Below are 12,034 nucleotides of genomic sequence, written 5' to 3'. Positions count from 1 at the left end.
GGCCAATGAATGTTTTTAAGGCAGAGGTAGATAGATTCTTCACTAACAAGGGAATCACAAGTCATCGCGGATAGGCAGAATATGGAGTTGAGGTCATAATCAGGTCAGTCATGATTTTATTGAATGGCAGAGCAGGCTCAAGGGGCCGAATGGCCTACTCCTTCTAATTCATATGTCCATAATTACTTGCTGTGCTTATGTGATATCTTACTGTGATTCATGTATAAGGACATTTAAATCCCTCTGTACAACACTATTTTGCAGTCTCTCTCTATTTAAATAATAATCTGCTGTTCCATTCTTCCTGCCATAGTAGTTCACATTTTCCCACATGATATTTCATCTGTCCAATTTTTTACCCACTCACTTAACCTATCTATATCCCTTTTGTCACGACTCACTGGGGATAGAGCTGTAATATCAAGCTCCACTGTTCCCCGAGCTGGGACAAATGTGAAAAGTTTGACCAAACCACCAAATTGCCCCAATTCTACCTAACTGTTTAACTTAGGTTAACAGAATATGAGTACCAAGTTTGTAAACGTAATACATAAATAAATAACTGTTTATTAAACAAATTGCCTTTAACCAGTGGCAAAAGAAAGAAAGAGTTAACTTCTAACTCTATAACTTAAACTCTACCCCTTCTTAAACCCCTATACACAAATACACACACTCGAAACATGGATTTTAAGGGCGAGATAAAACAGTTCAGTAGCACCAATCCGGAGTGCAGGATTAAATGGGTTGATTTTGATTGATGTCTTCCAGATTCCTTGCAGTTTGTTGTTGTTGACACGAGGTGGTCTCCCAGCACTTTCAGTCTGTGGTTCACTGGTTGAAAAACTTGCTTTCCAGTGTCTCTACTGGTGACTTTCCCCTTTTCCTTTTGACAGAGGTTTTCAGAGAAAGCAGGTTACAGAGATGTGAGGAATAGCTAACTACTATGGCAGAATTAATGGAATCTTACAAACACAGGAGAAAGAGGTTTTAAGTCTTCCCCCTTTGCAGGCTAGGGTCTGTACTGCCTGCACTGTTACCACACAAAACCCTGCCACCTGTTCAGGAGCCAATTTAAAATGCTGTCATCAGGTAGTTTCCCTTAGTCCAGGACTCATTACCGGCACCATCCTGTTCTTTTATGGCACACTCTGTTCCAGGATAGCAACATTGTAGATATTCCTCATCCTGTTCCAGTGAACATGTCTTTCAACTGCAGCCATGGTAGTTTTTAAAGCCACAGTTCAATTTTAAAGCCACAGGCCAAGAAAAATAAAATTAGGTTCTTTACACTTTGCAGACACCTTATGTCCTCTTCACAACTTACTTTCCTACTTACCTTTGTGACATCAGCAAATTTTGCTTCCCTACATTTGTTCCCTTCATCCAAGCCATTGATATAAATTGTAAATAGTTGAGGGTCCCACACTGATCCCCGTGGCACCCCACTCGCTACATTTTGCTAACCCGAAAAAGACCCATTTAACCCCACTCTGCCTCCTGTTGGCTAACCAATCCCCTATCCATATTAATATGTAACCGCCTACACCATGATCTCTTATTTTGCATAGTAACCTTTGATGTGGCACCTTGTCAAATGCCTTTTGGAAATCCAAGTACACAACACCTACTGGTTCCCTTTTATCCACTCTGCTTGTTCTGTCCTCAAAGAACTCCAATAAATTGGTTATGATTCCCTTTCACAAAACCATGTTGACTCTGCCTGATTGTATTATGATTTTCTAAATCTCCTGCTACTACCTCCTTAATAATAGATTCCAGCAATTTCCTAATGACAGGTGTTAAACTAACTGGGCTGTAGTTTCCTCCTTTCTGTCTTCCTACTTTCTGGAATAGAGGAATCACATTCGCTATTTCCAATCTGATGGGACCTTTCCAAAATCTAGGAAATTTTGGAAAATTAAAACCAATGCATTTACTATCTCAGCAGCCATTTCTTTTAAGGCCCTAGGATGAAGTCCATCAGGACATGGGGACTTGTCAACTTCTAGTTCTAATAATTTTCTCTGTACCCTTTCCCTGGTGATTGTAATTGTTTTACGTTCCTCCATCCCTTTCAACTTCTGATTCATAATTATTTCTGGAATGTTATTTGTATCCCCTACAGTGAAGATAGATGCAAAATCTGTTTAATTCATCCACCATTTCCTTATTTTCCATCACTAGTTCCCCATTCTCACACTCTGGGGAACCAACGTTCACTTGACTTACTGTTTTCCTTTTTAAATACTTGTAGGAACTCTTACTATCTGTTTTTATATTTCTGACTAGCTTTCTTTGTACTCTAAGTTCTCCCTCCTCATTCATCTTTCAGTCATTCTTTGCTATTACTTACATTCTGTCCAATATTCTGACCTGCCTTTCATCTTTGTGGAATTATACGCTTTCTTTTAATTAGATACTATCTTTAATTTCCTTAAAGAGCCACGATTGGTGTGTCCTTTCCCTGGAGTCTTTCTTTCTCACTGAAATGTAGCTTTTCTGAGTATTCTGAAGCATCTCCTTTTAATGTCCGCCATTACATCCCTACTGACCTATCCCTTAACCTAATTTCCTAGTACACTTTTGTCAGCTCTGTCTTCATGCCCTCATAATTGCCCTTATTTAAAGTTCTAAAATACTAGTCTTAGGTCTATTCCTCTCTCCCTCAAACTGAATGCGAAATTCAATCATACTATGATCACTGCCACCGAGGAGCACCTTCACTATGAAGTCATTAATTAATCTTTTCTCATCGCAATTTACCAGATCCAGCATAGCCTGCTCTCTGAACCTGTCCCAAAAACATTCTATGAACTCATCATCCAGGTTACCTTTTCCAATCTGATTTGTTCAATCTATATGTAGATAAAAATCACCCATGATTATCGCCATATGATTCTCACAAGCCCCTATTATTTCTTCCTTTCCTAGCGTGTGGTTACTGTGAGGGGGCCTATAAATCACTCCCACAAGTGACTTCTTAGCTTTTACTATTTCTCATCTCTACCCAAACTGATTCTAAATCTTGATCTCCAGAACTAAGGTCATGACTCTCTATTTTACAAATGGTTTCCTTAATTAACACAGCTACTCCTCCACCTTTCCCTAACTTCCTGTCCTTCCTAAATATCATGTGCCCTTCAATATTCAGATCCCAGTCTTTGTCATCCTGCAGCCATGTCTCTGTAATGGCTATCGGATCATACCTATTTATTTCTACTTGTGCTGTCAATTCATCTGTTATGTTCCAAATGCTATGTGCATTCAGATACAGAGCCTTTAGTTCTGTCTTCTTACTATTTTGTAACTTCCAGCCTTATCTGCAGGTTCAATCTTTGGTTTGTGCACTCTGGCCCTTTCTGCCACAATCTGATTCCCCTTATTCCTACCTACCTTGCTCTCTTGCCTTGTCTTCTCTATTTAATTTATTCTCATCTTCCCAACCTTGATCCCTCCACTATTCAGTTTAAGGCCCTCTTTACCACCCTTGTTATATGACTTGTCAGAACACTGGTCCCAGCATGGTTCAGGTGAAAACTCTGTCCCAATGGTACAGCTCTCCCTTTCCCCAGTACCGGTGCCAGTGCCCCATGAATCGAAACCTATTTCTCCCATGCCAATCTTTGAGCCATGCATTTAACTCTCTAATCTGATTTACCCCACACCAATTTGTTCGTGGCTTAGGTAGTAATCCAGAGTACCCCCTCAGCACAACCTTTTTCCTAGTTCTACTTATGTCATTGATACCCATGTGGACCACAACCACTGGATCCTTCGCCCCCGGGTGTGTTTGGTTGTGTCTGCCTCCTGGTACGAAGTGTTCAGGTAACTTTCCCCCTTCCTGATAGATTGTAGCATCTGCAGCTTGGCCTCCAGCTCAATAAATCTGAGCCGAAGTTCCTCCAGCCACAGACACTTAGCTGCAGACATGTTTGATCTGGATCACCCTGGCATCCAGGAAGACCCAGATTCTGCAGCCGCAACACATCACCTGTCCTGCCATTATTATTACAAATAAATTAATTAACAATTAATACACCTATTCCCAATAACCTTTACTACTGCTGGTAAAATTTCTTACAGCTAAGAAAACCGTACAATTCTAATCCATTATACAAGCTTTGAAGATAAACAAGCAAAATACACACCATCCGATCACTTATCTGTTTACCCGTGATGTAACACTTTGACTTCTCTCAGATTGCGGCCACTCCGCTCTGGAGCCATATACTGGACTGTGGGTAGCTCTTCAACTCTTCTGTTGTGGACTTCCTCCGGTCTTTTTTTTGCCTGCTTTTGTAGGTGCTGTTGACTTTTCTTTAGGACAGCAAACAAAATGTTGCCTTTTATGCAAGGGGAATGGTGTATAAAAGTAGGGAAGTATTGCTACAACTGTAGAGAAGGTTCATTTGAATGATCCCTGCAATGAAGGAGTTGTCTTCAGGGAAGTTTGAGCAGGCTCTTCTCACTGGAGTTTACAAAAATGAGAAGTGATCTTTTTGAAACACAAGATTTTGAGAGGGCTTGACAGGATAGCTGCTGAGAGGATATTTCCCCTCATGGGGTACAGTTTTAACATAAGAAATCTCCCAATTAAGAGGGAGATGAGGAAGAATTTCATCCCTGAGGATTGTTAGTCTTTGGAATTCTCTTCCATAGCGTGCGATGGGGGGGGGGGGGGGGGGTGTCAATATCCAAGGCTGAGTCTACGAGCAAGTCAAGGGTTATGAGGAGCAGGCAGGAAAGTGGAGTTGAGGCAACAATCATCCTTTATCTCCTTGAATGGTAGACCAGGCTTGATGGGCCGAATGGCTTAGTCCTGCTTCTATTTCTTACGATCTTATGTCTTACTGAACTTGTTCAGTAGTGCAATAAGGATTGCTGATTTTAGGTTCCAGGTGAAGAACTGTTGAGTGAAAACTTTATTTACAAATTGCGTAGAAACTCAGGGGAGAGCAGTGCAACCTTGTTGAACTGGGATTGTCACATGTGTGTGGTGCATTTCCGTGTTCTGAATTGTTGCAATTTTGTTTCCTGCAAAGTGTCTGAGCAGAATGGCGCCATCCCTCTGCTCAGCCAATGGCCGGATTGATCCGCAGTGGGGGAGGGAGGGGGGTGTACAGCTGGATGGACCATGCCGCTCGCAGACCGCTGGGAGCTGTAGTCTCCAGGTGGGGCGGGGATGTAACTGCGGCTGCGCAGTGTCGTTAGAAGCGGAAGCTGTTGAACTACAATTCCCAGGGCGCAGCGGGATGGAGCAGGTTGAGCGCTTGCGCGCTGTGCCTGTGTGGGGAGCGCTCTGCTGCCCCGCTGCGGCCGGGCGGGGTGTGTGCAGCACCGCCGCGGCTCTCGCTGCATTGTTATCGGGGGAAAGGCTGCACCCTGTCAGCCAGCAGCGCCAGGCCCGGCCGCCATCTTACTGCGCTCTTGTTGGACAGAAAAAGAAACGCCCCGGCGAGCGGCGGCTAAAGGCCTCCAGCCGCCTCCTCCCCTCAGCTTCTTGCGGACGGTCGAGCTGTGCGGAGCGGCCGCTGGAGAAGCCGAGCTGAGCTTTCCTGGAGAGAGGGTTCGAGGGAGCGGCGCTCCGTCTTGGCCCGTGTGTGTGTGTCGGCGGGCGGGCGGCCGGGCGGGCGGGCGCTGTGTGAAGCGGTGGCTGCTTCAGCCAAGGCCCGGGCCCGGCTCGGGCTCCCTCGTGTGCGGTGAGTGCTTTGTTTAACGCGGGGCCCGAGCGGGCGGGGAGACGGGGTCGGGCCTCACGTGGCGGCCGCTTTGTGCGTGGGGGCCCCGGCGGCGGGCCCTGGAGCCGCGGCCCGGCCGCCGTGGCGCAGTTGGTTTAGAGGCGACCCGCGGCTTGCTCGGGCCCCGGGCTGGCGGGTTCTGAAGCTTCTAGAAGCCGAGCCCAGCCCGGGGCCCCGGCTCATTGTTGTTGCCGCCGGTTACATCATCCAGGGCCCGGGCACGTGATGTCCACCCCCACACCCCCCCTCCCCCAGCCCAGTGTCCACCCCCACACCCCCCCTCCCCCAGCCCAGTGTCCACCCCCACACCCCCCCTCCCCCAGCCCAGTGTCCACCCCCACACCCCCCCTCCCCAGCCCAGTGTCCACCCCCACACCCCCCCTCCCCCAGCCCAGTGTCCACCCCCACACCCCCCCTCCCCCAGCCCAGTGTCCACCCCCACACCCCCCCTCCCCCAGCCCAGTGTCCACCCCCACACCCCCCCTCCCCCAGCCCAGTGTCCACCCCCACACCCCACCTCCCCCAGCCCAGTGTCCACCCCCCCTCCCCCAGCCCAGTGTCCACCCCCACACCCCCCCTCCCCCAGCCCAGTGTCCACCCCCACACCCCCCTCCCCCAGCCCAGTGTCCACCCCCACACCCCCCCTCCCCCAGCCCAGTGTCCACCCCCACACCCCCCCTCCCCCCACCCCAGCCCAGTGTCCACCCCCACACCCCCCCTCCCCCAGCCCAGTGTCCACCCCCACACCCCCCCTCCCCAGCCCAGTGTCCACCCCCACACCCCCCCTCCCCCAGCCCAGTGTCCACCCCCACACCCCCCCCCCCAGCCCAGTGTCCACCCCCACACCCCCCCTCCCCCCACCCCAGCCCAGTGTCCACCCCCACACCCCCCCTCCCCCCACCCCAGCCCAGTGTCCACCCCCACACCCCCCCTCCCCCAGCCCAGTGTCCACCCCCACACCCCCCCTCCCCCAGCCCAGTGTCCACCCCCACACCCCCCCTCCCCCAGCCCAGTGTCCACCCCACACCCCCCCTCCCCCAGCCCAGTGTCCACCCCCACACCCCCCCTCCCCCAGCCCAGTGTCCACCCCCACACCCCCCCTCCCCCAGCCCAGTGTCCACCCCCACACCCCCCCTCCCCAGCCCAGTGTCCACCCCCACACCCCCCCTCCCCCCACCCCAGCCCAGTGTCCACCCCCACACCCCCCTCCCCCAGCCCAGTGTCCACCCCCACACCCCCCCTCCCCCAGCCCAGTGTCCACCCCCACACCCCCCCTCCCCCAGCCCAGTGTCCACCCCCACACCCCCCCTCCCCCAGCCCAGTGTCCACCCCCACACCCCCCCTCCCCCAGCCCAGTGTCCACCCCCACACCCCCCCTCCCCCAGCCCAGTGTCCACCCCCACACCCCCCTCCCCCAGCCCAGTGTCCACCCCCACACCCCCCCTGCCCCAGCCCAGTGTCAACCCCCACACCCCCCCTCCCCCAGCCCAGTGTCCACCCCCACACCCCCCCTCCCCCAGCCCAGTGTCCACCCCCACACCCCCCTTCCTCCAGCCCAGTGTCCACCCCCCCACCCCCACCCCAGCCCAGTGTCCACCCCAACACCCCCCTTCCTCCAGCCCAGTGTCCACCCCCACACCCCCCCACCCCCAGCCCAGTGTCCACCCCCACACCCCCCCTCCCCCAGCCCAGTGTCCACCCCCACACCCCCCCTCCCCCAGCCCAGTGTCCACCCCCACGCCCCCTCCCAGCCTAGTGTCCACCCCCCTCCGCCAGCCCAGTGTCCACCCCCCTCCGCCAGCCCAGTGTTCACCCCCCTCCCCCAGCCCAGTGTCCACCCCCCTCCCCCAGCCCAGTGTCCACCCCCCTCCCCCAGCCCAGTGTCCACCCCCCTCCCCCAGCCCGGTGTCCACCCCCCCCCCCCCCCCCCCCCCCAGCCCGGTGTCCGCCCCCACCCCCCCCCCCCCAGCCCGGTGTCCGCCCCCACACCCCCCCCAGCCCGGTGTCCGCCCCCACCCCACCCCCCCCCAGCCCGGTGTCCGCCCCCACACCCCCCCCAGCCCGGTGTCCGCCCCCACACCCCCCACCCCGCTCATTGTTCACCTCCACACCCCCACCTCGGTCCAGTGTCCACCCCCACACACCCCCAAGCCCAGTGTCCACCCCCACACACCCCCAAGCCCAGTGTCCACACACCACCCCCCCCATCCCAGCCTCCACCCCCAGCCCAGCGTACAACCCCACACTCCCCCCAGCCCAGCGCCCACCTCCTCAATCCAGTGTCCACCCCCACACCCCCGCCCCACCCAGTGTCCACCCCCACCCCCTCGGCCCAGCGTCCGGCCCCACACCCCCCAAGCCCAGCGTCCACCCCCCCCAGCCCAGCGTCCACCCCCGTGTCCATCCCCACCCGCCCCCTGCCCCGTGTCCGTCTACACCCACCCTCTCCAGCCCAAACCCACGGGTATTTACTGATCTTGGCATTTTCTCAAACTGTCCACGGTCTGAAGGGGATTTGCTTATTATCCCTTGTGAAGTTTTGTTTGTGGTTTCCTTCATTACTGTGTGCTGTTAATCCCCAGGTGTGTGATACTGCTGCCACCGTATCTCATATCTGCTGCTGCCCACATGAGCAATTTCCTAGTACTCTGCTCTTTGGGAATGTTTAATCTCCTCTCAGCCAGCAGATATCATTACTAGAATGCAAACTGTATAGGCAGCTAAGTTTAATGCTCTACTAGCTCAGGGTTTAAACATAAACTGCAACTGGGGAGCACAGTACTGTGGTTTCTCCTGGGCTTGGTAATTGCTACTGTCTGATTTGTTTTGGTGCTGTTGGTGGATGACTTCAGATTATTGGTTGGGAGGGTCAATTTTCATTATGTAGGACATGATTGGGAGGAAATGTCTTACGGTACAGCAAAAAGCAACTTGATTTGTAACTTACATTCCATGGATTCACCTCTGTGTTGTGGAGACTTGTTTGTGATGTTGCTCCAAGTTTTGTCCATCCTTCAGGCCTGTAGTTGTGTTCCAAATGGACCTTTGAGTAAAACATTGCCTCTTCCATTTCTGATGTAGTTGGGGAGGAGCACTATCCCAATTCACATCTGTTGCGTTTGTTTCCTGATCCCTGTTAGGTACAGTTTACAAATTACCAGTGTTTCAAGGACACCTGCCAAACCAGGTGATAATAGTCCCACATGGTAACCAAATGGGACTCTGTTATCAGCTGATTTGGTTTCTTCTAATATTATATTTGCTGTTAATACTGCCCAATGAACAGATAGTGTCGTTTTAGCATTGTTGTCACCAAGCTTTTTTTTAGTGGCATCTTCTTGGTGAAATAGTAGAAGGCTGTAGGCTTCCATGTTGTACAATGCACTGATTATAGTGTGCACTTTATCTTGAGATTTTTCTGTTTTTCGTGATGAGCTCCACTCTCGTAGTATACAGCTGGAAATACTTTTTCTCTAGTTTAATATTATGAAATTTCTGAGCGTGTTGTCAGTACTTTATTCAGTTCTTAAATGGTCATTGTATAAGTTTCATGATTCCACCATTGTACTTAGTGATGCTTTAATCACGAAACTTGATAGTAATGGTAAATGTCTGCTGAGCCAATTTTTAGTATTTAATGTTTTAAATTTTTGAATGTTTACTGAAAAAGAGCAGATGTCAAGTTTCAATCAGTGTGATAAGGAGTCTTTGCACTTGGTCTCATATCTTGAGAAGGGTTGAGTAAGCAAATTAACGATGGGTGGATTTTGTCTTGTAAAAAGCTTTGACTATTTTTCCTTTAACGATTGTAACAGTCTTAAAGTTTGGTTTTTCTGTTTACTGGTATAGCTTTCATTGCTAGTCTGTGCTAAGTGGTTGCAGTCAGATCATTGGGATTATTACATTTGGCCACAATATCTTTTGGACAGATAATGTGAACATCAACCCGAATTGCAGCTTTTGATGATGCTGCAGGGATTCTTCCTCCAAATCTTGGTGTATTGTGAGCCCCGTCTTGCTCAAATATTTTGCTGATATTTGCCATTAAGACTCTCACAAGATACATATCAACAGGGGTTTGGGGGGTTTTGATCCTCTGGGAAAATCAGTGCAAGCTATCTTCTTGCTTGGCATGTCATATCTGGCTCGCAAGTTGCTGTAGAAACTTGAAAGCTGCACTGGATATTCTACAAAGTGGATTGGATGAAGAGCAGGGAAGGTTGAACTAGGGTCACCTCAATCACAGCAGTTGTTCTGCATACTTTCTAGCAGCAGGCATTGGCTAACTGTAGAACTCGGAACTGAATTTTATCCCTCCCGAGGACAGATCAAACAAGCATGCAGCTTGGGTTCTGATGTAAATGATTTAGTTCCTCACCTAAATCCCTAGTCAATTTGGAAAGATGGCTACCCAGCTTTTCACGTTGACTGATATATCCATGCATGTACTCTCTGGGTTTTTGGACCAGGAACGGCCCTGATGAGAGAAAATATTCCATTAACAGAGGCCTGGTGAAGGTGTTAGCAAAGTGTTCTTCTCTGACCGCTGCCTCCTGCTGGCCAGCTGCCACTTGCAGGAAGACCAGATGGTTAGCAGGGGGACATGGAAGCTGAATGTGAAACTGATGACGCCAGAAAACATTGAGCAACTCAAGGGATTATGATGGGTGGAGAACCATGAAACGCCTGAGTTCCCAACCCTCTGGTGGGAAGCTGTCAAGGCCAACATTAAGAGGTTCTTCATTGTCTAAGGGGTTAGACACATGAGGGGCACTGTCTTGGCTCTGGAAAAATATGAGAGAGCTGCTCCTGCAGTTGATGGGAGTTGATGTCAAGGAGGATCTCCAAGAGGTGAGGAGCCACCAAGCTTCACTCTTAGCTTCTGAGGCATCCAAGGTCATCTTCCAATCCAGAGTCTGCTCCGTGGATCAATGTGAGACATGCTCGTGCTTCTTCTTACAATAGGTACACAGAGCTCTGTGATCAGCAGCCTGAAGGGTGAAGACTTCTCAGTAACATCATTGCAGCCTGACATAATGAGCTGGATTGTATGATGTGAAGCCCACAGATGGCAGGCCTACCAGTCCTTCCTGTCCCATATCATGGATGACAGTGAGCGGGAGAGTCTGGACAAACATCTAACTCTGGGTGAGCTGACAAAGGCTGTCAAGTTCTTCGAGACAAGTAAAACTACTGGAAGCGATGGATTTAATGGCTGAGTTGTATTGGTTTCTGTGGGATTGCATTGGCCCAGACCTGCTGAAAGTGTTCTGGCCAGCATCATGTCAGAAGCGATGAGGAAAGGCATCATCACCCTTGCACACAAGAAGGGGGAAAGGGAGGATATTAGAAATTGGCGGCCCATTTCGTTGTTGAATATGGACTGCAAAATTCTATCCAAGGTCATTTCCAGTTGGGTCAAGTCTGCTCTGGAGTCAGTGATCCACCTTGACCAGATCTGCGCTGACCCTGCTAGGAAGATCTCTGATAACCTCAAGCTACTCAAGGATATGATTGCCTACGTGTGGGACAGAGAGGTGGACACCTGCCTCGTCAGTTTCAACCAGGCGAAGACCTTTGACGGAATATCTCACACCGACATGATGGATGTGCTCTTCAAAGTGGGGTTTGGGGACGAAATCTGCAAAACATAAGTAGCATAGTTTCAATCAATGGGTGGGGATCAGAAAACTTTCCGATCAAATCTGGAGTCAGCCAGGGCTGTTCTCTCTCCCCTGTCCTGTTCGTGTGTTACGTAAAACCTTTTGCCGAGTCCATCATTGACAATCCCTGGCAGCGGAGGCATGCAGGTCAAAGTCTCCCTGTACATGGATGTTACTGTTTTCTGCGCTGATCCTCTGTCAGTGCGCAGACTGAGCACTTGCCAGTTCAAACTCACCTCGGGAGCCAAGGTAAATCATGGCAAGAGCCTATGTTCTTTGGGAACTGGGCAGACCGATTCTTTGTCCCCTTCACTGTTAGGTCAGCCGACCTGAAGGTGCTGGGGAATGGTTCAGAGGCCAAAAACCAGGAGGAGCATATAACTAAGCGAAGGCAGAAGCTTGCGGTTAAGAACCTGGCCATAAGGTGTGAGGTGCTCTTGGTGTTGCTGTACGTGGCGCAGGTGTGGCCTATACCCATTCCTGCTCTGTGATGGTCCCCTTAGCCATTATCTACTTTACCTGCAGGTCAAAGGTGGATAGTGCCTGCAGCGACACCATGTACAAAGCTTTGCATTGGGGATAGGGAAGGAAATGTACTTGATGTGGCACTTTGTGTGCTGCTGCATCAAG

General features: G+C 50.7%; 1 protein-coding gene and 1 long non-coding RNA gene across 5 annotated transcripts in view; one reads left to right on the top strand and one right to left on the bottom strand.

Annotated features, from left to right (window-relative positions):
- The window catches only part of LOC144668100 (uncharacterized), a 51,409-nt gene extending 47,119 nt beyond the window's left edge, over positions 1–4,290 (bottom strand). For both annotated transcript variants that reach the window (XR_013573421.1, XR_013573420.1), the window contains exon 1: positions 4,175–4,290. This is a non-coding gene — a long non-coding RNA (uncharacterized LOC144668100). The remainder of the gene's footprint in view (positions 1–4,174) is intronic.
- Positions 1–12,034, top strand: part of LOC144668097 (KAT8 regulatory NSL complex subunit 1-like) — a 249,087-nt gene that overhangs the window by 67,065 nt on the left and 169,988 nt on the right. The window contains exon 1 of one of the 3 annotated variants that reach the window (XM_078529888.1): positions 5,610–5,702. The exons of the other annotated variants lie outside the window; for them this stretch is intronic. The gene's annotated coding sequence lies outside the window, so the exon portion shown is untranslated. Of the gene's footprint in view, positions 1–5,609; positions 5,703–12,034 lie in introns of those variants that run through there. 3 annotated transcript variants of the gene reach the window in all.

Source organism: Cetorhinus maximus, chromosome 25 (genome assembly GCF_964194155.1).
Source record: "Cetorhinus maximus chromosome 25, sCetMax3.hap1.1, whole genome shotgun sequence".
Classification (NCBI taxonomy): Eukaryota; Metazoa; Chordata; class Chondrichthyes; order Lamniformes; family Cetorhinidae; genus Cetorhinus; species Cetorhinus maximus.
Note: the sequence above shows the minus strand (reverse complement) of the source record. Positions and strands in the feature narration are given on the sequence as shown.